The sequence below is a fragment of the Oryctolagus cuniculus genome, unplaced genomic scaffold (assembly GCF_964237555.1).
Source record: "Oryctolagus cuniculus unplaced genomic scaffold, mOryCun1.1 SCAFFOLD_57, whole genome shotgun sequence".
Classification (NCBI taxonomy): Eukaryota; Metazoa; Chordata; class Mammalia; order Lagomorpha; family Leporidae; genus Oryctolagus; species Oryctolagus cuniculus.
This window is the reverse complement of record NW_027208388.1, coordinates 314,636-337,306: the sequence shown is the minus strand read 5'-3', so window position 1 is coordinate 337,306 and position 22,671 is coordinate 314,636. Positions and strand designations below refer to the sequence as shown.

Genomic DNA, 22,671 nt, shown 5'->3' with positions numbered 1-22,671 from the left:
CTCCTCCATGGAGGTGGGCAGGGCCGCGGGGCCCCCTCTCCTGCTGCGTTCAGGCTCCTGGGCTGTGATGGCCCTGGGGTCCCGTGGTCCTTGTGCTGTCCATGTGGTCCATGCAGAGGAAGCTGGGAGGGAGGCACAGAGCCAGCACCCCCCGCCACGCCTGCCTTACCCACCCTGCCTTGGCCAGGCAGTGGCGTCCCAGGGCAGCAGGGTTAGCCCGACTCCAGCATCCCCCAAGGAACCCTGTCCCTCTCACAGGCTTGCTGTCCTCCAGCCTCCCCCACAGAGTGGGTGGGGGTCCAGGGTAGCCTGGCGGCCCCCTCCCCTCCCTGCCACCTTTCCCTTGGGCCCCCCGGGGCGCTGTCTGGGCTCCAGCCCACACCCCTGCTCCCCCAGCTCTGGCTGGGAGTGGAAACCAACTGGCGGAGCCCTCATTAAGGAATTAGCAGGAGCAGTAATTACAAGCTCCTGTCCTGCTCAGTGGTGACAGCCCCAGCCGGCCTCCTGAGCCTGCTCCCTCCCCTCGGCTGGGTGAGCCTTGGGGTTCCAGCAGTGGCTCCCCCGGGGTCGCCTCTAGGGCGGCACTTGCACCCCATTCCCTTCTGAGACGAGGCCTTGGCGAGGTGAGGCTGCGGTGAGCTGGCCTGCTAGGCGCATCTGCACAGCATCCGCCAGGCTGGCGGGGGCCTACTCCAGGAGGCCGGCGGGGGCAGGAGCCGGGGCCTTCTCCCAGGCGGAGTCCCTGGTGGCCATGGCCGTCGCCACGGGACTGGGCACGTAGTTGAAGGGCGGGATGCGCGCTGCATGGCTAGGGGAGCCCCCCACGGTGATACCCAAGCCCTCGTGGGCGAAAGGCGGAGGGCGCGGAGGCAGGGCCCTTGGCAGGGACCGGCCCATCCATGTCGCTACCCAGGAGAGTGGCCTGGGCGCTGGTTGGGGCGGGGGGCTACTCCCTGCTCTCCAGGCTCAGGGACGCGCTGGCGTTGGTCTTGGGCTGGGCCACCTCTTCTGTCCGCACCATGGCGTCGCTGGTCTTCTGCAGTGGGTGGCCGGTGGGGCCCTCCTCGGGCGAGGCGCCCTGGAGCGGCAGGGCCGAGGCGGGCAGGGTGCTGCGCAGGATGTGCGCGCTGCGGGGGGGGGGGGGCTCCCGGGGCCCCGCCATCAGTCCTGCGGACCAAGCTGATGTGGGGCAGGGAGGATAGCGCTTGACTGCCACCGGCCGCACGGGGGCGCTCACGGGCAGGCGCGAAGGGCTCTCGCAGCTGGTGCGCTGGTGCGCGCGCGGGCCGGGGCCGTGACCGGACCCTGGCCGGGTCGCCTGCTGCCCTGGGGCCGCCCTCAGCTCGTCGCAGCGCGAAGAGCAGAGGAAGACGGCGGGGAGCGCGGGCCGGCCGCGGCGGGGCGACGCGCCCTGGGAGGTGGAGGCGGAGTCGAACAGCAGCTCCGTGCGCCAGCGACGCAGCAAGCCGGGCGATTCCTTGATGAAGGTCAGTTGGCGCCGGAAGCACGAGCGGTCCGATGACTCGCTGCGGCTGGAGCGGGCGGAGGCCACACGCACCAGGCCCAGTCGGCCCCCACGCGCCCCCGCCGCCCCCTCGCGGCCTCTGGGGCTCGGCTCTGTGGTGGACCTGGCCAGCGGCGGCCGCCCGCGCCTGGCCGGCCTCTGCATGAACGGGATCCGGACAGGCGACTTCTGTGTCTTGTGGTGCTTGGCCAGCAGGGCCCGTGCCAGCGTCTTGGGCACGCGGGGGGCTGCTGGGCCAGGCAGAGACCCTGAAGCTGGGGTGGCGGGGGGCGACTTCCTGGGCAGAGGCTGAGAGTTGGGCGAGGTCTGGGAGGAGCTTGAAGAAGGGGTCTTGGCCAGAGGAGCAGGGGGGGGTGGCGCTCCTGGGGGGGGGGGGGGGTGGTGGCTCAGCGCCGCCAGCTCCGAGATCTTGCCCTGCCGGTGCAGGCTCCGAGAGCGCTGCTGCCCGGGCGCTGGCGCCTTGCCTGCGGCTGCTGGCTGTGCCGGGCTGGGGGGCTCCGCCGCCTTCCTCAGTGTGGCCCGGGGCCAGGGACAGCTTTGGGCTGGGGCCGGGTGGCCGGGCTGGGCACGTAGATCAGTGTCCGCCCCTGGAGAATGGCCGGCACCCCCGCTGCTACCTACTGAACAGCGTGCGGCTTCTCGGGCCGCCAGGGGCGCGGGGGCTCGCGCGCTCTTGGCTGAGGTCAGGCTCCGTTTCTCTGGCCGCCGGGCACTGCCCATCCTGCCCCGGCCCCGGGCTGGCGCCTGCTCCTGCGCTTGAATAGCTGTGGGGAGGGGACCATGGACAGAGCAGACCCCAGGGACAGGAGCTAATCGGACTCGGAGGCCGCCTCGCTGGGGGCCGCCGCGGCCGCCTAGTGCAGCCACGTGACGATGGAGTTGGCTGCCCTCCTGGATGGTGCGCCACTCGACGCTGTCCAGGTCGGAGGCCCGGTCTGAGCCGGCTGCCTCCTCGCCTCAGTCCCGGGGCGCCTCTGCCGGCCGCTTGTCCTGCCCAGCAGCCTGAGCCTTGCAGCGCTGGAGGCCAGAGGCTGAGGGCCTGCGCCTGGGCATGGCTGAGCCGATGCAGCAGCGCGGGAGTGCGGGCTGGGGGAGCTGTCGCGCCCGCCTCCTCGGTGCGGGGCCTGGGGGACCGTGGGCTCCAGGCCTCCCAGGTGGCTGGCCGGTCGCTCACAGCCTTGAGCGCGGTAGCCGAGGAGCTCAGGGAGTAGCAAGGTAGGGTCTTATCGGTGATCAGCCGGGGCTGGGCCCTGGGGGGTTGGGGCAGCTGGGCCAGAGCGGCTGCCTTGGCTGGGACCCGGGCCTCCTTCCTGCCCTGCTTCAGGGCCTGCGGGATGGGGCGGCCCGGCCAAGGAGGGCGCCTCGTCAGAGTCGTAGAAGCAGTACACGGCCTCCTCGTGGGCGTCCTGAGGCACAGGGACTGCCTCCCCCCTCCCCTCCCCCCACCCCAACCCCGGTCCAAGTGGGCACTTGGGAGCCGGCACAGGGGCAGCTCCAGCCCGGCCGGCTCCTCCCTGTGCCCCGGGCCTGCTCTGGGCTCCGGCCCCGGTGCCCAGAGACCTGGCTGGCGGGGGCCACGAGGCCGGCGGGCTCCTGCTTGTCCAGCCGGCCCCCTGGGGCTGCTCCCTGGGGGGCCCTTGCAGGGTCTCGTCGCTGAGGGATGCGGCTCTGGAGAAGTTGACCGGCGTGCCCTCGGCTGAGTCAGTGCACGAGTTGTCCTCCCGGGCCGGGGCGGGCCCCAGCATGTAGACCGGGACGGGCAGCGCCCGGCGGTCAGGCACCAGCGCCGAGGCCACCTTGCGGAGCCGCGTGGGCACGGTCGCCTCCAGGCACTTGCGCAGCAGCTCCAGCTCCTGGTCCGCGGCTTTGCGGGTCCGGGAGCCCGCGGACGCCAGCCCCTCCTGTAGTCCCACATCCTCTTCTCGCAGGCGGTGCCTGGCGCCACCGCGACCCCCGCCGGCGCCGCGGTCGGCAGCAGCCGCAGCTCCACGTAGTGCTCGTGCAGGGCGAGCGCACTGGGGCTGGAGGCGCAGAAGTTCTCGTCCGGCTTCTCCACAGTGAAGCGGACGCTGCCGGCGTCCAGCTCGGAGGCAGGTGGCAGCGCTCGCGTCAGTCGGCGGTGTCCAGGAAGCGCTTCACGTAGCTCTCCCACTGCAGGCTGAACTGGCTGCTCTCGGGCTGGCCGGGCAGCGCGGCCGGCGGCGCCTTGCTGAGGCTGGGCGGCATGGCCTGCCCGGGGCTGTCAGGCAGCTTGCTGGGGCTCACCTTGCCGCTGCCCAGCCCGCTGCAGGGGTCGCTGGGGGTGGAGCTGGCGATGGACGGGCTCTCAAAGCTGCCCGGGGAGCTCACGGAGCTGCAGCGGTCAGCACCAGCAGTGTCTCCTGCACACAGCTGGATGGCGTGACGTCCTCCAAGGTCAGGCCCCGGCCCGCGCCACCCCCGGTCCAGCTCCGCCTCTTCGGGGCCGGCCTCCTCCAGGCCCTCAAGGGGCTGTCCAAGTCTACGGCCTCGCTGGGGCCCGGGCGTCCGGTCGAGGACAGCGAGCTGCAGCGGGACAGCGAGAGGGGCCCCTCCTGCGCCACCAGCCTCTGCAGCGCCCTGCTGGCTGCAGCTGGCCGGGTGGCCCCCAGCTTCTCAGGCACTGGCTTCAGCAGCCAGGCCTGCTTCCGGGCCGCGGGGGGCGCCTTGGGGCCGCCAGAGGCTCCGCGCCTGCCCTGCCCGCGGCCTCCAGCAGTGGCACGTGCTGATAGGTGGGCGACAGCTCCATGGTGCGCACGCAGGCGTTGGCGCCGGTGGCGTCCCGGGTGGGCCCCTCGGCCTGGCCGCCCCGCAGGTCGAGGTCGAGCCCAGCGGGCCGCGACTGCCCTCCCAGGAGCTCCTCACGGTGCTTGGCCAGCGCGGCCAGCGGGCAGGGCCGCTTGTGCTCCCGCGGTCAGTAGCCGTCACTGGTGCTGCCACTCCTGGCTCCTGGCTTTGAATCGATGCAGCTCTACCTATTGTGGCCAATTGTGGAGTGAACCAGCTGGTGCAGGACCTCCGCTTCTCTCTGCCTGTCCTCTCTCTGTGTAATTCTGACTTTGAAATAAATAAATAAATCTTTAAAAAATAGTCTTAGATTCGTCCTGTCTGTAATTCACATTCACTAATAGGCATACAGGCAAACCTCTAAAATAAACCTTAAAACTACACTTGTTTATTTTCTTATATTCAATTTTTTTCTATGCTTTGAATCTTATTTTAAGAACAAATCTTTTGAAGGCATATACTCATTCTGTTACTTGTGTGTTTATTATTTATGGTTCTCACCACAGAGTTTTCAGATCTCCCTTTGAGCAGTTCTTTATTGCTTTCTCATCCAAGTTAGCTGGAAACATCACTATAAGCTCCAAACTCAGTTTTTGCCCATTTTTGGAGATGCTACAATGTGTAGGGTTTTGCTTCTAATTTTTCTTTTTTAAAAAAAAATTATTTTGACTTTCATTATTTTAGTGGTTTTTCATTTCTTAATTTTATTGCCAAATTCTGTCATTGTAAAAGATACACTGCACACTGTTTTTCTTACACATTAGTGTTTGGGTTGCTTTCATATTTGGCTTTCATGAATACCACTGCAGGGAGCCTTTATGGGCATGTGGATTTTGTATCTTTTAGTGGCATACCTGGGAGAGAAACTGCTGAGTCAATAAATAGACCCATGTAGAACATGCTGTGAAACTGCTGAATTACTGTCCATATTGGCTGCACTATTTTACTGGAAGTTTATGAGGGCTCCATGCTCTTCATGTCCCTATCGACATTTATCTATGGCTGAATCAGTCATTTTACTGAATATGAACTGATGCCTTCCTGAAGAGTTGATTGCATTTCTGACAACTAACAGTCACGGGAGTGACACTGGTCTGGGGAGATTTCAGCTTGCGCAGGTTTTCTGCACTTTTCTCAGTGTCACAGAGTTGTTTTCTCAACAAAGGACACCTCTGGGGCTCCCAATCCCCAAAGCAGAGCCGGGGAAGCTATTTTGCAAAAAAACTCTTCTGGCCCTGGTAACAGCACAGCAGGAAGGGGACAAGGTTCTCCTGTGGCAGGCTGGGGGAGGGGCAGGAGGCAGCAGGAGCCGCCCCACACCATTGCCATGGCTGAGTGTGGCGGAGTGCTTGCCACCCTGAACTGCTCTGCCCATCAGCTGGCGCCCCACACCCCCTGGGAGCTGGGATGCTCAGTCCAGTGGACAGATGAGGAAACTGAGACAGGCGCCTGCCCACCTGGCTGCCACGTGGATGGCCCTGTGGTTTTGGCCATCGTGGCTCAAACTCAGTCTCCCCCACCACGTTCCTCTCCTGGGACCCCCACCTCCACTGCCATCCAACCACATCGTGACTGGGCGCCGAGGAAGCTGGCGTTGAGTGAAAGGAGACAAGACAATGCCGGCTTTGAGGATGGCAGAGCTCAGTAAAATGATGTGACTGAAATAAAGTAGGGAGAGAAGGGGAGGGCCTGGAAAAGGCGGGGCCAGCTGGGACTCTGGATGGGCTGGGCAGGGAAGGTATTGCTGGGCAGGTGAGGGAGGGAACCTGTAGCTGCAGGTGCCGGAGCAGCGTGTGCAAAGGCCCTGGGGCAGAAGCATCTCTGTAGTGCTCACGGCTCAGCTAGGAGGCCAGCAGGCCAGAGCAAGATGAGCCAAGGTGAGTGGCAGAAGGCGATGTGACAGTGATGGTGGTGATGAGGTCAGGGAGGCCTCAGGGGCTTTGGCAGCCATTGATGGGGGGGCAAAGAGGGACATGTGCTGATCTGTGTCTTAATGGAGCCCTTCCAGTGGCTGCATGGGGCTTGAGTGGCAGCTGGGAGCCTGGCAGGGGGCTCTTGTCACCCGGGAGCAAGGGGAAGGCGCACCGCAGCTGTGGGGGTCTGGAAGGGGGCCCGGAAGAGGAGTGGTGGGTGGGCCTGGGCGGCCCAGGCAGGAACCTCATCACCACACACTGCTCACTCCTGAGCCCTGAGCCACACTGCTCTGCCTCCTGTGACCCTCAGGCTCACCCCTCCCTCTGTCCCCTGCCGCTCTGCCGACCTTTGACCTTCCACTGTCACTGGCCTGCTGCGTGGCCTCCCTTCCCTGCCCGCCCACGCTGCCACCTCCCATGCAGCCCCCTCCCCACCAGCCCTGTGACTCCTTGTCTCCCACCGGTTGGTGCTCATAGCTGGGTGGCTACAGCAGAGCACCCCCAGCCTCACCTGATGCCGCTGTGGGGGCCTGAGTGCTACCACCCTGCGGGAAATTGGGGGTGCCCCCCACAGAAGGGGGAGTGAGGCTGGCCCACCAGCACCCCCATAGCACCTGGCCCGGGGAATCTCCATGTACCCAGCCTCACTCAGAAGGGCCCTGGCGGGAAGGCATGGGTGCAAGGATGGGCCTTGGAGGACGCTCACGGCTCAGTGACATCAGCACTCTGCCGTGACCTAGGGCAAGTCCCCTCACCGCCCTCTACAGCCTTGCTGGGCCCCCTCTGCCAGTAGGGATCGGTAAGCCCTATTTTTGCAAGGCCTGGGAGGGCCGTGGGGGTGTGGGTTTGCAGTGACCTGGGACAGTGTCTCGACAGACCTCCATCCCTTAAAGCAACAGACACAGATGGGAGTGACAGACCGGGCTGCTGCCCCAGCTCAGGCACTTCTCAGCCGAGCAACCTACAGGGAGCCCCTCCTCCAGTCACTACAGAACGGAGCCCACCTCTTCCCAAGGCAGCAGCACGTGCACCCAGCACACAGTAGGTGCTCAGTAGTGGTGCTGGAATGCATGGACCTCACCCTGCAGGCAGCTGGACCGGGCGCCCGCACAGCCCCTGCTCCCAGCTGGGGCAGCTATGCGCCCAAGGGGGTGTTTTTGTCTCCCACCCGTGGTGGGCTCGGCAGAGCAGCACTGAGGCCCCCAGCATGCAGACAAAGAGCTGTTGTTGCTGCAGATCTAAAATCGCCATCTCTGATTGCTGCTGAGCAAGCCAGCTGCAGCCGCCCGCTTCTCCATCCAGTTGGGTCTATTTCAAGAATGCGCTGATTAGTGCTGATTGCGCCGTGATTATGGGGAGTGCACCACCCAGCCCCCTCCCAGGCTCTGTGGGGAGCTGCTCCCCCTCCGAGGCCCTGGCTGTCACCCAGGGGCCACTGATCCAGGGCTGGGATCCGCATTCCTCCACCAGCCCCCGCAGGTCACTTCCTCCTCCCAGGCCTCTCCTCCTCTGCTAAAGCCTTCCAGTCTCAGGGAGGCAGAAATAGCGCGGTGCACAGGCTCTGGGTCACTGTGACTGGTCATCGGCTGGAGGAACACTGTACATGTGTGTGTGCACACATGTAAACATGTGTGTATGCACAGTGCATGCCTCTGGCTGCACTTGAGGCTGCCCTCGGCAGGTACACGGGAGCCTCCATAGCCAGGGCTTCCCCTCCCTCGGCCACAGCGCTGGCCTTGAGCGCTGGCTCACATGCAGGTCCCACCACCGTGTTGGAGGTGTGGCTTTTCACCTGTTGGGGCAGTGTGGTGTGACCGGCCCAGCACCCCCGACAGTGGTGGGAGGACCTGAGGAGAGGTCAGTGTGCGGCCACCACCCCGCAGCCCACTCGGTGCTCCCTGGGAAGAGAGACAGTCTGTCGGCAGCCATGCTGTGGATCCTTCTGTGCTTGCCTTGGTGACCCCTTGGGTCCTGCATCTGCTCTGTGAAATGGGGGCGGCTCAGGGCGCCCCAGTGCCCTGGTGGAGGGACTCGGGATAACTGGGAGGCACGTGCTTCTGGACTTGATGCAGAGGTCAGAATCAGCAGTCCTGTGGGGGCACAGTCACTAGGTGACAGGGGTCAGTGGTTCTCCTTGGGGAAAGCCCCCTCCCCCTGCTTGCCCCCCAAGTCATAAACCCAGCCATCAGTCAGTCCTGCCCCAGGCTCCCCACTCACCTAGCTGCTGCCATCTGACCTGTTTGCTGTACAGTGGAGGCCCTTGCTGGCACCCCCCCCATCCTGAGCCCCCCATCAGCCATGCCTGGACCACAGCAGGAGCCTCCTCACTTCTGCACAGCAGACAGAAAAATCTCAGTGCAAACAGAACACAGCCTGTCCTGCTCCCAGCCGAAACATCCAGCCGAAACATCCTTGCACCTGTGGCCCACGAGACTCTGCGGCTCTCTCCCCTGCCCCTGTCCAGCCTCGCTGTATGCCACCAACTCCATCTCATGGCCCCTGCCAGAGGGCAGGTCCCTCCCCCTGCCCCCATTGCTAGGCAACAGCTGCTCGCTTCTGAGGTAGCAGCCAGGGCTGAGCAGCAGAGGCTGCAGCAGCTGGCTCCATTCCTCCAAGATATGTTGTGGAAGCTGCTCCCGAGTCACTAGGGAATTGCAGCCTCCAAGAGCGGGTCTGTCCAAGGTCACTGAGATGCAAGTTAACACAGCCCGGTGCCGCAGTACCAGAGCTGACAGGACCCTCAGAAAGCCGGCGGGCACCCAGCACACAGGCTGTGTCCTGAATTCCTGAGCCCAGGGCAGACATGGATAAGCGATGACCGTGCACTCCACCAAGCCCAGGGCAGGCATGGCTAAGTGATGACCTTGGTTACACTCACTAGGCAAGAAGAGAAACTTTGATTTCAGATAAGGAGTAGGCTCTCATTCTGTGCTAGAGAAATATTTCATTACCTTTTTTAAAGATTATTTATTTATTTGAAAGAGTCACACACAGAGAGAAGGAGAGAGAGAAAGGGGGAGAGAGAGAGAGAGAGAGAGAGAGAGAGAGAGAGAGTCAGTCTTCTAACCGCTGGTTCACTCCCTAATTGGCCACAACAGCCAGAGCTGCTCCGATCCGAAGCCAGGAACCAGGAGTTTCTTCCAGGTCTCCCACGTGGGTGCAGGGGCCCAAGCACTTGGGCCATCTTCTGCTGTTTTTGCAGGCCATAGCAGAGAGTTGCATTGGAAGTAGAACAGCCAGGACTAGAACCGGCGCCCAAATGGGATGCCGGCACTGCAGGCGGCTGCTTTACCTACTCCACCATGGCTCCGGCCCCTCATTACTTGTTAATGGATCATTAAAAACACTTGCAAGTTGTCTCACTGTGTAATTTGAGAAAATGATAAAGTGTCTAGCTTATATGACACTATACAGGATGTGCAAGATCAAAATCACAGAGCTAGAGAAATTATGCTTTGCTATTTTATGTTCATAACATAAGGCAGAGGCTCTGAAAGAGAAAGAGCTAATAAGAGTCTTCATTGCAGCACGCAAATAAGCTGTCCTGAGGGGTGGCTAGGTGAGGAATGTTGGCAATTTGGCCGATTTCATTTCTTTTCTTGATGGCAGGATTGGATCATTGGGAGGCACTGTGTGAAGGAAAACATTGTAACTGCAAATCATGTATTTTTTGAGAAACAGTGAAAAAAGAAAACCATTCAAATCATCATAGTTGCTATATCAACTTCTCTGTGCTATGGAACTCCAAAGTGTAATGACTGGGCCAAGTGAGCACAATGAATTAAGAAAAAGAAAAAAAAAGCAAAAGAGGCCACACAAACAAGAGAAACACAATTTCCAGTGCTTCCTTGGTTATATGTAATCCATGCTGCATACATGTAATAAATGATCCTCTGGGTTTTTAAAGCCATATTTAAAATTACAGTAAATACAATATGCCCAGAGATAATTATTCTTCCATAATGAATAATAATTGTTGTGTGCTGGTCTTACATAGCCACTTTTCTTTAAAGAACTGATAATCTCTGTACTTCTATTATGCTTGTGTGTTTCTATTTGTGATTTTGTGTTTATCCTACTTTTTAAAAAAAGATTTATTTATTACTTGAAAGACAGAGTTACAGAGAGAGCGAGAGAGAGAGAGAGAGAGAGAGAGGTCTTCTGTCTACTGGTTCACTCTCCAAATGGCCACAGTGGCAGGAGCAGAGCCAATCTGAAGCCAGGAGCATCTTCTGGGTCTCCCACACAGGTGCAGGGGCCCAAGGATGTGAGCCAGCTTCCACTGCTCTCCCAGGCCATTAGCAGGGAGCTGGATTGGAAGTGGAGCAGCCAGGACTCGAACTGGCGCCCACATGGGATGCTGGCACTATAGGTGGCAGCTTTACCTACTATGCCACAGTGTCGGTCCCTATCCTGTGGTTTTAAAAATGAAATGATAGGGCCGGTGCCATGGCGCACTAGGTTAATCCTCTGCTTGAGGCATTGGCATCCCATATCGGTGCTGGTTCTAGTCCTGGCTGCTCCTCTTCCAGTCCAGCTCTCTGCTATGGCCTGGGAAAGCTGTAGAAGATGGCCCAGGTTCTTGGGCCCCTGCACTCATGTGGGAGACCAGGAAGAAGCACCTGGCTCCTGGCTTCGGATCGGAGCAGCTCCGGCTGTAGCGGCCATTTGGGGAATGAACCAACGGAAGGAAGACCTTTCTCTCTCTCTCTATCACTGTTTGTAATTCTATCTGTGAAATAAATAAATAAAAATCTTAAAAAAAAATGAAATGATGACATATGCCTGTTGATGCCATTCAAGTGTATCTGTGAGTCTAGAGAAAGCACCAGTGAATGTCAGCTGGGCCGTTCACTCACTACCTGTGTTGCCTTGGTCGGGTTACCTAAGTCCTTGGGCTTCCATGTCCTCATCTGTGAAATATGAAGATGACAATTACAGCCATTGGGAAACATATTCTGTAATTTATATAACACTGTGATTTTTTAGAATGTCTCTGGATTCTGTGGAATTTTTTGCATCAAGGCATACAGTGGAGCAGGCATTTAACCAACAGGGAAGATGCCCATGTCTCATTTTGGCCTGCTTGACTTTGAAGCCCAGCTTTGGCTTCTGGTTCTGGGTTCTTGCTAATGTGCACCCTGGGAGGCGGCAATCCTGCTCTGGAAATTGGTCCCTGCCACCCACAGGGAGACCTGGATTGGGTTCCTGTCTCCTGACTTTGGCCAGACCCAGTGCTCAGCCATTGTGGACATTTGGAAGAGTAAATTAGCAAATGGGAGCTCTCTTTGTCTCTCAAATTAAAAAAAAAAAAGTACAGTAGTAAAAACCTGCCCCCTCCCTATCCCTAGCCTTAGCTTCCTTTGTAAGCATCCTTTTTCTCTCTCAGTGCTGTATGCACTGTTAGAGTCCGAAAAAGCCCACCGCCTGAGGAGCGACTCCAAGAGACTTTTCTCTCATGCAACCAGCAAGGGGAAGCTTTATTGATTATCCAGCATGCTGGGGCTGTCTGATCATACAAGAGCAGAGCAGCCCCGAATAACCAAAGGTTAGGGTTTATAAAGGCAAAAACCGAAAAACCGGGAAGGGGGGAATACACGGTTGCTATGCACGGTTGCTATACACAGTTGCTAAGATCAAAAGAGAGTACATAAAATCAAAAGAGAGTATATGGTTACTGGGGTCAACATAACCTAAAACCTAAGTGAAATTAATATTCATTATAATCTTGACAATACCAGTTACAATCTTACAATTAGCAATTAGGACTTGACATTAATGTAAGACAGACAAATCACATTTTCATTATTATCCCAGGTAACCCAGGTGCAACCTTTCTACTTTTAAACTTGAGCAATCATGCTAGGGGGTTTTTGTGCTCTGCCAAGGGTGATGTAGTGCACTGCTATTGTCCGACTATTTGAGATCATAGTTTCAGACCAGAGTCTCATGGTGGGGGGGTGCTTTCTCAGAATGGAGTCTCAAGTGCTCCAAAATGGAGTCCCTACTGTCAAGGTGCTGCTTCACTCTGTCTTATTTTCACAGCTGTACCAGGAAGGTTTAAACCTGTAAGGTTAAGCTTAACTTTTTACACCCGCACACATACAATTTTAACTCTTCAGGACCAATAAGGGGTCTGAAGGAGGAGAAACTTTGACCCTGCCACTCACCCAGGAGCAATCTGTGCTGCACCTGTCCATGTGCACAGATCCTTGAAAAAAATGTCTTTCTTTTTTTTAAGATTTATTTTATTTATTTGAAAGACAGAGTTACAGAGAGAGGTAGAGACAGAGAGGTTGGTCTTCCATCCCGCTGGTTCACTCCACAGATGGCCACAATGGCCAGAGCTGCACCAATCTGAAGCCAGGAGCCAGGAGCTTCTTCTGGGTCTCCCAAGCGTGTGCAGAGGCCCAACGACTGGGGCCCTCTTCTACTGCTATCCCAGGCCATAGCAGAGAGCTGGATTGGAAGAGGAGCAGCCAGGACTGGAATCTGTGCCCATGTGGGATGCCGGTGCTTCAGGCCAGGGTGTTAACCCTCTGTGCCACAGCGCCGGCCCCGAAAAAATGTCTTTCTTCATAAGTGATCTTCATGCTAACAGCTTGAAATGGATCTGATGTAAACAGCTTGTTGGATCACCAGAGCTGCAGCTTGGTCTGCAGACGCGGTATTTACTGATGGTTTTGCAAACTGTTTTCACTGCTGAGGGTCCACATTCATGGCCTGCGTGGCCCAAGTGGGTCTTCATGCAGTGAGTTTACCCTCAGCTGTGACCACCTTGTAAGAGGGTGCAGCTCAGTCAAAGGCCTAAATGTTTGCTTGGAAGGTTAAATCTGACTTGCTCCTTGGATTTATTTGCAGGAAAATTGGCCTTTAAATACATCTATACTGAGACCAGCGCTGTGGCGTAGTGGGTAAAGCCACTGCCTGCAGAGACAGCATACCATATGAGCACCGGTTCAAGACCCGGCTGCTCCACTTCTGATCCAGCTCTCTGTTATGGCCTGGGAAAGCAGGAGAAGACGGCCCAAGTCCTTGGGCTCCTGCACCCATGTGGGAGACTGGGCTTCAGATCAGCACAGCTCCGGCCATTGCAGCCATCTGGAGACTGAACAGATGGAGGACACCTCTCTCTCTGCTTCTGCCTTTCTGTGACTCTGCCTTTCAAATAAATAAATAAATCTTTAAAACAAAATGAGCATCATACTTGGGCAAGTGTTGTGCTACAGCTTGTTAAACTGCTGCCTGTGATGCTGGCATCCCGCATGGGTGCTGGCTTGAGTCCTGGCTGCTCTACCTCCAAGCCAGACCCCCTATATTCTGCCTGGGAAAGCAGTGGAAGATTTTCCAAGTGCTTGGGCCCTGGCTACCCATGTGGAAAACCTGGATGAAGCTTCTGGCTTTGGCCTGGCCCAGCCCCAGCCACTGCAGCCATTTGGGAAATGAACTAGTGCCTGGAAGATCTCTCTCTCTCTCTCTCCTTTTCAAATAAATAAATCTTTAAAAAAATCTCTGCATGGCACCATCATACTTTTTCTTAGTTATTTTTAATCTTCAATATTATGACTTCATAGACATTTTTCCTCCATATACTTGTAAGAAACATTTACAGGGAAATATCATGTGTTCCTTTTTGAATTCAAAGAGCAATTTTGCTATAAGTATCAAGTGGATGAAATAAGAACTCCTGAGATTTATGACTAGATCAAGGTGTCTCAGAAAAATTTCTAATAAAGACATTTCAAATGGAAATTCATAATTCATTGTCCTAGGAAGACAGTGTTATTTCAATTTTAGATCATTGTGTTCTGGGTATTGAAATATTCTAGATGGGCTTCCAGGCACTCACTGTAGGTTTTTATCTCTATCCATTCTTTTGAAAAATTCATTTTATTTGAGAGAGAGAGAGAGAGAGAGAGAGAGAGAGAGAATCTCCCCTTTGTGGCTCCCTCTCCAAATGCCTGCAATGGTTGCAATGGCCAGGGTTGGGCCAGGCTAAAACCAGGAGCTGGGAATTCAATTCAGGTCTCCATGTCAGTAGCAGGGACCCAAGTACTGAAACCATGAACTGCTGTTCCCAGGGTGCATGTTAGCAGAAAATTGGCATTTGGAGTAAATTGGAGAGTCAAATGAGATCCTCTGATAAGAGTCCCCAGCAGTCTTAACTGCTGAACCAAGTGCTTACCTCCCTCTATGCTCTCCAACATTGTTTTCAAATGCCAGCAGTGGCCCACTTCTTCAAACTAGTACCTCTATAATGTGAGCCTCCATTCTTCTTAGATGAAGGGGCATCTGGTTTACCGAGTAGCCATTAGATGCTAGATCTTCTTTAATCCGCGTAGTAATATCACCAGCAGGGTAATGATTGTCCTCATTATATGTGTGCTACTTTAAAAGAACAAATTGATGATTTCACCTGACTTCTTTATTGCTTTTAAATTCTCGATTTCATTTATTTCAGCTCTAGTCTTCATATTTGCTTCTTCCAGTTGGCATTGGTTTAGCTTTTTCTTCTTATTTGTTTTCTCTCTCTCTTTTTTCTAATTTTTTAAGTTGTAAAGTTAGGTTGTTGATTTGAGAACTTTATTATTTTTTAAAGTGTTTTTACCTTTAACTTTCTCCCTTAGTGTTGCTTGTGCTATTCCCGCATGTTTTGGTATGTTTTGTTTTTATCCTATTCATTTCCCAGTATTTTCTCATTTCCTTTGTGATTTTTTCCTTGACACAATGGTTTGTTTCAGAAGTGCATATGATCTTCACAATTTTGTGGATTTCTCTGTTTCCCTACCGTTATTGATTTCTAACTTCATCTTATTGTGGGGGAAAAATTGCTTTGTATGATATCTATCTATTTAAATTGATTGAGACTTAATTTGTGACCTGACATTTGATATATCCTGGAAAATGTCCCTTGTGTACTTTTTTTAAAAAAAGATTAATTTTATTTATTTGAAAGAGATACAGAGAGGGAGAGAGAGACAGAGAGACACAGAGAGACAAAGAGAGTTAGTCTTCTATCTGCTGGTTCTGCTGGTTCACTCCCCAAATGGCTACAACATCCAGAGCTGGACCAATCTGAAGCCAGGAGCCAGGAGCTTCCACTGGGTCTCCCACATAGGTGCAGGGGCCCAAGCAGTTGGGCCATGCTCTGTTGCTTTCCCAGGTACACTAGCAGGAAACTGGATTGGATAGCAGCCTGGGCTTGAACCTGCTCCCATATGGGATGCTGGCACTGCAGGCTGGGGTTTTAAGCTGCTGCGCCACAGTGCTGGCTCCCCCTGGTGTACTCAAGAAGAATGTTGTGTTGTTCTTGGGTCAAGGGTTCCACATGCGTCTGCCATTTCAAGTTGATGTAAGTCTTCTATTTCCTTACTTATCTTCTGTATGGTTATTTTATTCACTATTTATAATATAATATTGAAATGTCCAACTATATTCATATACTTTGATGGTATTGTTAAAAATGTGTTAATAACTGTTATATCTTTTTGCTATAGTGAATATTTTATTAATTTTTAATGTCCTTTGTTGCTTGTAAATTTTTTAGATTTAAATTCTAGCTTGTCTGATATGCTCCTCTTCCTTTTTTAATTTATTTTTAATTTTTTTTATTTTTGACAGGCAGAGTGGACAGTGAGAGAGAGAGAGACAGAGAGAAAGGTCTTCCTATTTGCCATTGGTTCACCCTCCAATGGCTGCAGTGCCACAATGGCCACCGCGGCCAGTGCGCTGCGGCCGGGGCATCGCACTGATCTGAAGGCAGGAGCAGGTGCTTTTCCTGGTCTCCCATGCGGGTGCAGGGCCCAAGGACTTGGGCCATCCTCCACTGTACTCCCGGGCCACAGTAGAGAGCTGGCCTGGAAGAGGGGCAACTGGGACAGAATCCGGTGCCCCGACCGGGACTAGAACCCGGTGTGCTGGTGCCGCAAGGCGGAGGATTAGCCTAGTGAGCCACGGCGCCGGCCCTTCTTGTCTGATATGAATACAGCCATCCACACTCTCTTTTGGTTGCTATTTATATGGAAGTTCTTTTTCCTGCTTTGTTCTTGAAATCTCTTGTGTCTTTCTATCTAAAGTTAGTCTCCAGTGGGTAGTGTGTAGGGGGATCATATTCTTTTTATTTATTTTTTCAATGTCTGCCATTTAATTAGATCAAGCAAACACATACGGAGGAATGTGAGAGAACATGTGGTACTTGTCTTTCTGGGTCAGGCTTATTTCACTCTACATAGTGTCTTCCAGTTGCATCCATTTTGATGCCAATGGCAGAATTTCATTCTGTTTTCTGGCTGAATAATATTCCATCGTCATATGTTCACTTTCTTTATCCATTCATCTGGTGATGTGTTCCTTGGTTGATTCCATATTTTGCCTATTGTGAATAGTGCTGCTATAAACATGATGGTGCAGATATCTCTTTGATACAACATGTTCACGTCTTCGGGTATATACCTTGTAGCCAAGTGCTGGATCATATGGCAAGTCTATTTCTAGCTTTTAGAGAAATCTCCGTGTTGTTTTCCACAGTGGCTGCACTAATTTATATTCCCACCGGTAGTGTGTGAGTTCCCCCTTCTCCACATCCTCACAATCCTTTGTCTCTATGTCTCTTGGATAATAGCCATACTGACAGAGATTAGGTATATCTTGCAGTTTGCATTTGCATTTCCCTAAAAGCTAGTGATGTTGAATTTTTTTTCAAGTATTTGTTGGCCAATTGTATTTCTTCTTTTGAGAACTCTGTACTGAAGTCTCTTGCCCATTTCTTAACTGAATTATTACTTTTTGTTGTTGCTGCTGTTTCTGAATTTTTTGAGCTGCTGATATATTCTAGATATTACTCTTTTGTCTGATAGGGAACTTGCAAATATTTTTCCCATTCTATTGGATGTCTTTTCATGCTACTCATTGTTTACTTTTCTATGCAGAAGCTTCTGAGTTTGATATCATCCCTTTTTTCTAGGTTTTCTTTTGTTTTTTTCATTTTTTGTTTTTGCCTATGCTTTGGGAGTCTTATACAAGAAGTCATAATCTACATCAATGTCTTGTAGCACTTTCAACTGCATTTTCTTCCAGCAATTTCATAGGCTCAGGTCTTAAATGTAGGTCTTTGATTCATCTTGAGTTGATTTTTGTATACCATGAGAAATATGGATCTAATTTAATTCTTCCACATATATACATTCAGTTTTGCCAGCACAATTTTTTGAAGAGATCATCTTTTTTCCAGTGTATAGTCTGGCCACTTTTATCAAAAATCATTTGATCATGTATACCTAGATTAATTGTTGGGCTCTCTATTCTGTTTCATTGATTTATGTGTCACTTTTTATGCCAGTACCAAGATGCTTTAATTACTATATCATACTGATTGAGGAAAAGCTGAAGGCATTTCCCCTCAGATTTGGAACAAGACAAGAATGATCATTTTCACAACTCTTTTTCAGTATAGTACTGGAAGTATTAGCAAGAGCAGTTATGGAGGAGAAAGAAATAAAGGACATCAAAATTGGAAAGGAAGAAATAAAAACATTCAAGTTTACAGATTTCATGACGTTGTACATGGCAAAAACCTAAACATTCCACCAAAAAGCTGCTAGAACTGATAAACCAGTCCAGAAAGTTGTAGATTACAAAATAAATATACAAAAATCAGTAGCATTTTTATATACTAATGATGAACTCAAAGAAAGAGAAATCATGAACAAATCCCTTTTACTATAGCTACACACAAAAAATCAAATACGCAGGAATAAATTTAATCAAAGAAGGTGAAAATCTCTACAACTGTTAAAAATGTTGATGAGGGGCGCCGGATTCTGTCCCTATTGCCCCTCTTCCAGGCCAGCTCTCTGCTGTGGCCCGGGAGTGCAGTGGAGGATAGCCCAAGTCCTTGGGCCCTGCACCCACATGGGAGACCAGGAGAAGCACCTGGCTCCTGCCATCAGATCAGTGCAGTGTGCTGGCCGCGGCGCGCCAGCCATGGCAGCCATTGGAGGGTGAACCAATGGCAAAGGAAGATCTTTCTTTCTGTCTCTCTCTCTCACTGTCCACTCTGCCTGTCAAAAAAAAAAAAAAAAAAAAAAAAAAAACGTTGATGAAATAAATCAAGGACACAAAAAATGGAATGCTACTCTTTGCTCATGAATTAGGAGACTCAGTATCATTAAAATATCTATCCTACCTAAAGGAATCTGCAGATTCCATGCAATCTCTATCAAAGTACCACTGAACTTCTTTACAGAATCAGAATAAAAAATCCTAAAATTCATTTGGAATCACAAAAGACTCAGAATAGCCCAAGCAATCATGAGAAAAAAATATCAAACTGGTAACATCACAATACAAAAAGCACATGTTTATACATTAGGTGCCTAAAAATGTAAATTAATAATTCTTCTAAATTTAGTAGTCTCTTAAATTATGTAGAAAACAAAAGATGGAGTCGTGAACCATTGCTATAATAGCATTAGCTTTGATAAGTGCCATCTATGTGCCTTTTCTGAGATCTTCATTTCTTACCCTATGGGACTCCCTTTAGAATTTCTTTCTTTTTTTTTTTTCTTTTCTTTTCTTTTTTTTTTTTTTTTACAGGCAGAGTGGACAGTGAGAGAGAAACAGAGAAAGGTCTTCCTTTTGCCGTTGGTTCAGCCTCCAATGGCCGCCGCGGCTGGCGCGCTGCGGCTGATGCACTGCGCTGATCCGATGGCAGGAGCCAGGTGCTTCTCCTGGTCTCCCATGGGGTGCAGAGCCCAAGCACTTGGGCCATCCTCCACTGCACTCCCAGGCCACAGCAGAGAGCTGGCCTGGAAGAGGGACAACTGGGACAGAATCCGGTGCCCCGACCGGGACTAGAACCCAGTGTACCAGCACCGCAAGGTGGAGGATTAGCCTATTGAGCCACGGTGCCGGCCAGTATTGAGTCTTGATTACAATACTTCCAGTAAGATTTATTCAGAAACATTAAGTCCTCCAACCCTATCCTGCCCTTTCAATCTGGTGTTGGATATTCTAAATCCTTTGCTTTTTTCATGTAAATTTTATAGAGTGCTTATCACTCCACCAAGCCCAGGGCAGACATGGCTGAACATTTTCTTGTCTGCTCCAACCCTCACTTCACTGAAGCAGAGACGAAAGCCCTGGGAGAGATGTTAGGATTGAGATGTGAGTCAGTCAACCCTGAGGCTTAGCTCTGGGTTGTCCTGCGTAGCTCTACACAAGCAGGCTGGCTTTGGTGACATGAGCCCTGCCCCTGAAAGTGAAGTGGGGGCATGGGGGCAGGCACCACAGATTCTCCCTGCGTCCCCTGTGCATGGAAGCCCCAGCCCCAGAACACCTGCCTCGGTTCCTACTCAGCCATTCCCAGGGTCTCTGCATTCCTGGGGCAGGTGTTTGCCCTGAACAGCTTCATCCTGTGGCAAGAGGGAAAGGTGGTGGCTGGTGGGAGGACAGGTCTCAGCAAGAGCAGGAAGGAGTTGGCACCACCTGGCCACAGCGGGGTGTGCTGGCTGTGAGGTCCCAGTCTGCATCCTGCTCACCCTCTCCGTCTCCCTTCCACCGCCCTCCTCCAGCTCTGCCTCCCCCCTTGTGTGAGGGGGAATACAGCCAGGGCCCATGCGCTGAGCCTCCATCTCTCGCCTTCTCCTCCCGGCACCCACCTGGCCCTGCCGCCGGGCTCCTGTAGTCTGCCCAGTGGGTGGGAGCCTCTGCAGACAGGGTTGTGGCTTAGGTGGCTCCGTTCACCCAGAACGCACACTTGGTGCTTTGGTGAAGGACCTGGAGCTGGTGCTCAGTGTTACTGCGTGAACGGATGAACAAGTGAATGAAAGTGAAGGAGTGAACAGACAGCCCCATGCCTGCTGGATCCCCTGAAAGACGGCAGGGTGGTAGTGGTGCAGGCATGGAACCCCACAGCCCCGTGCCTGTTGGATCCCCTGAAAGACGGCAGAGTGGTGGTGGTGCAGGCATGGGACCCCACAGCCCCGTGCTTGCTGGATCCCCTGAAAGACGGCAGAGTGGCGGTGGTGCAGGCATGGAACCCCACAGCCCCGTGCTTGCTGGATCCCCTGTGAGATGGCAAGGTGATTGTGGTGCAGGCATGGGACCCCACAGCCCCGTGCCTGCTGGATCCCCTGAAAGATGGCAGGATTGTAGTGGTGCAGGCATGGAACCCCACAGCTCCGTGCCTGCTGGATCCCCTGAAAGAATGCAGGGTGGTGATTGTGGTGCAGGCATGGGACCCCACAGCCCTGTGCCTGCTGATCCCCTGAAAGACGGCAGTGTGGTGGTGGTGCAGGCATGGAACCCCACAGCCCTGTGCCTTCTGGATCCCCTGAAAGATGGCAGGATTGTAGTGGTGCAGGCATGGAACCCCACAGCTCCGTGCCTGCTGGATCCCCTGAAAGACGGCAGGGTGGTAGTGGTGCAGGCATGGAACCCCACAGCCCCATGCCTGCTGGATCCCCTGCGAGACGGCAGGGTGGTGGTGGGGCAGGCATGGAACCCCACAGCCCCGTGCCTGCTGGATCCCCTGCGAGACGGCAGGGTGGTGGTGGTGCAGGCATGGAACCCCACAGCCCCGTGCCTTCTGGATCCCCTGAAAGATGGCAGGGTTGTGGTGGTACAGGCATGGAACCCAGAACCGGGAGGTGGAGTCAGTTGCTGGCTAACTGCAGGCTGGGGCTGCCCTTCCATGCCAGGTCTTAGGCTGCTCACCTGCCCAGGGAGGAGGTGCTACAGCTTAGAGCCCCTGTGCATGCTTCACTGTGCCTGGGCACCAGCCCCCTGCAGCTGATGGGAGGAGAGGAGGGGCAGGGGGACTGGGTCCAGAAGGGCGCACAGTGCTGTGTGCCTGGAGGGCCCACCACACACCAGATCCCAAGTCCTCAGCATGCTGCGCCCCTTCCCCGGATGGAATCGGCCAGCCAAGCTGGGCCTCAGCCCTGTGGTCACAGCAGCAGCTGTGAAACCATCCGCGCAGTGCCTGCACCTGGCTGGCTGACACCTGAGGCCACCTGCTGGGCTGGACCCAGTACCTCTCACTAGGCTGGGGCCCAGGACACAGATTACCCTGGGTCCCCAAGATGCCTGCCCTTTTGTTCCCTGGATTCCCAGAGGGGACTGGATGGACAGACATGTGGTCCTGGTTACAAGGAACCCCCCATAACCCTGAATCCATCGTCCATACCCATAGGGGACTGCATCTCCTCTAAAGTGTCTCCAGACTCCCAGCTCCCCGCCCACCCAGCCTTCCATGCTGGGGCACCTCCACCGAGACCAGAGGGGAAACCTGGCCCCAGCTGGAGCCCTCGTGGAAGTGCTGTGTGACCTGGGAAAGCCAGAGCTGCCCACTCCCCATCTTCCTTGGGGAATTGGCTCTCATGGCCATCCTTCTGTCCACCAAAAACACTTTAGAAGGTGCGCCAAGCTCCTGGTACACAGCAGGCATTTAATCAGTGTCAGGTGATGTCACAGTGGGCTTCTAGTGCCTCTCATGGGCAGTGGGCGGAGGGCGGAGAACGCCAGCAACTTCCAGGCCACTCAGCAAAGCTGCTCCTTGTTCCTGCTCAGACAGACATGCGGGAATCCCTCTGGCAGCTCTCCTTGGCTGTGGCCCAGGGTGCCAGGCCTGTGCCTCCACCCCCACCCCACGCCACCCCACTGAGGGAAAAGGGCAGAGGAGGAAGGATGGCCCCAGTGTCCTGGCCCCTTGCGAGCGGGGGCAAAATTTCACTCCCCCAGTCTGATGTGGGGGGCGGAGGGAGGCAGAGCCTGAGGGTGGCTTAGAGCCCCAGAGTAGGTTGGTCAGTGCTGCCCCTCTTTCCTGCCCTCTTCCCTCTGCAGCCTAACTCTCCAGCAGGGAGACAGAGGCCTGGGCAGCCAGGTGAGGTTCTGCCCCCACATCTAGGCTGTGGGCCAAGTGCAATCGGCTTCCTTGTCTTCCCCAGCCTCTGTCTCTCATCCACCCACAAGGCAGTTCTTCAGGGAGAAGCTGCCAGCCCCGCCCTTACCAGGTGCATGAAATCTTACTCTTGGGGAGCAGAGGTCTTGAAGCCAGGCCCAGGCTGGAAGCCTGGCTCTGCCCTTCCCAGCCGTGGGACTCCGCTGTGCCTCTGTGTCCCCGCCTGTGACATGGGTGCCTCCCAGGCCAGCTGTGAGGACCAGGGACGTTGATGTCAGCAGAGCTGGGCACAGAGGGCATGCCTGGCCCTCGGAAAACAGCAACCTGGGGAATGGGAGCCAGGTGTTTTTGATTAAGAACTCAGACTGCATGCAAGGTGCACGGATCTGGCTGGGAGGAAGACGCAGCAGCGCCAGGTCCCAGGGCTCACTCTGCTTAGCACCCTGAGGGGGACGCCTGCTTAGTCCAATCCCTCTGATTGCAAGCAGCTCTCCTGCCACAGCTGCTTGTAATCAAGCTGTCGAGGC

At 54.2% G+C, this 22,671-nt stretch overlaps 2 pseudogenes; one reads left to right on the top strand and one right to left on the bottom strand.

Moving 5' to 3' along the window:
• Positions 1-687: 687 nt before the first annotated feature.
• On the bottom strand, positions 688-9,092 carry LOC138848382 (adenomatous polyposis coli protein 2-like; annotated as a pseudogene).
• LOC138848393 (protein CDV3 homolog pseudogene) overlaps positions 1,290-22,671 on the top strand; it is a 44,117-nt pseudogene continuing 22,735 nt past the window's right edge.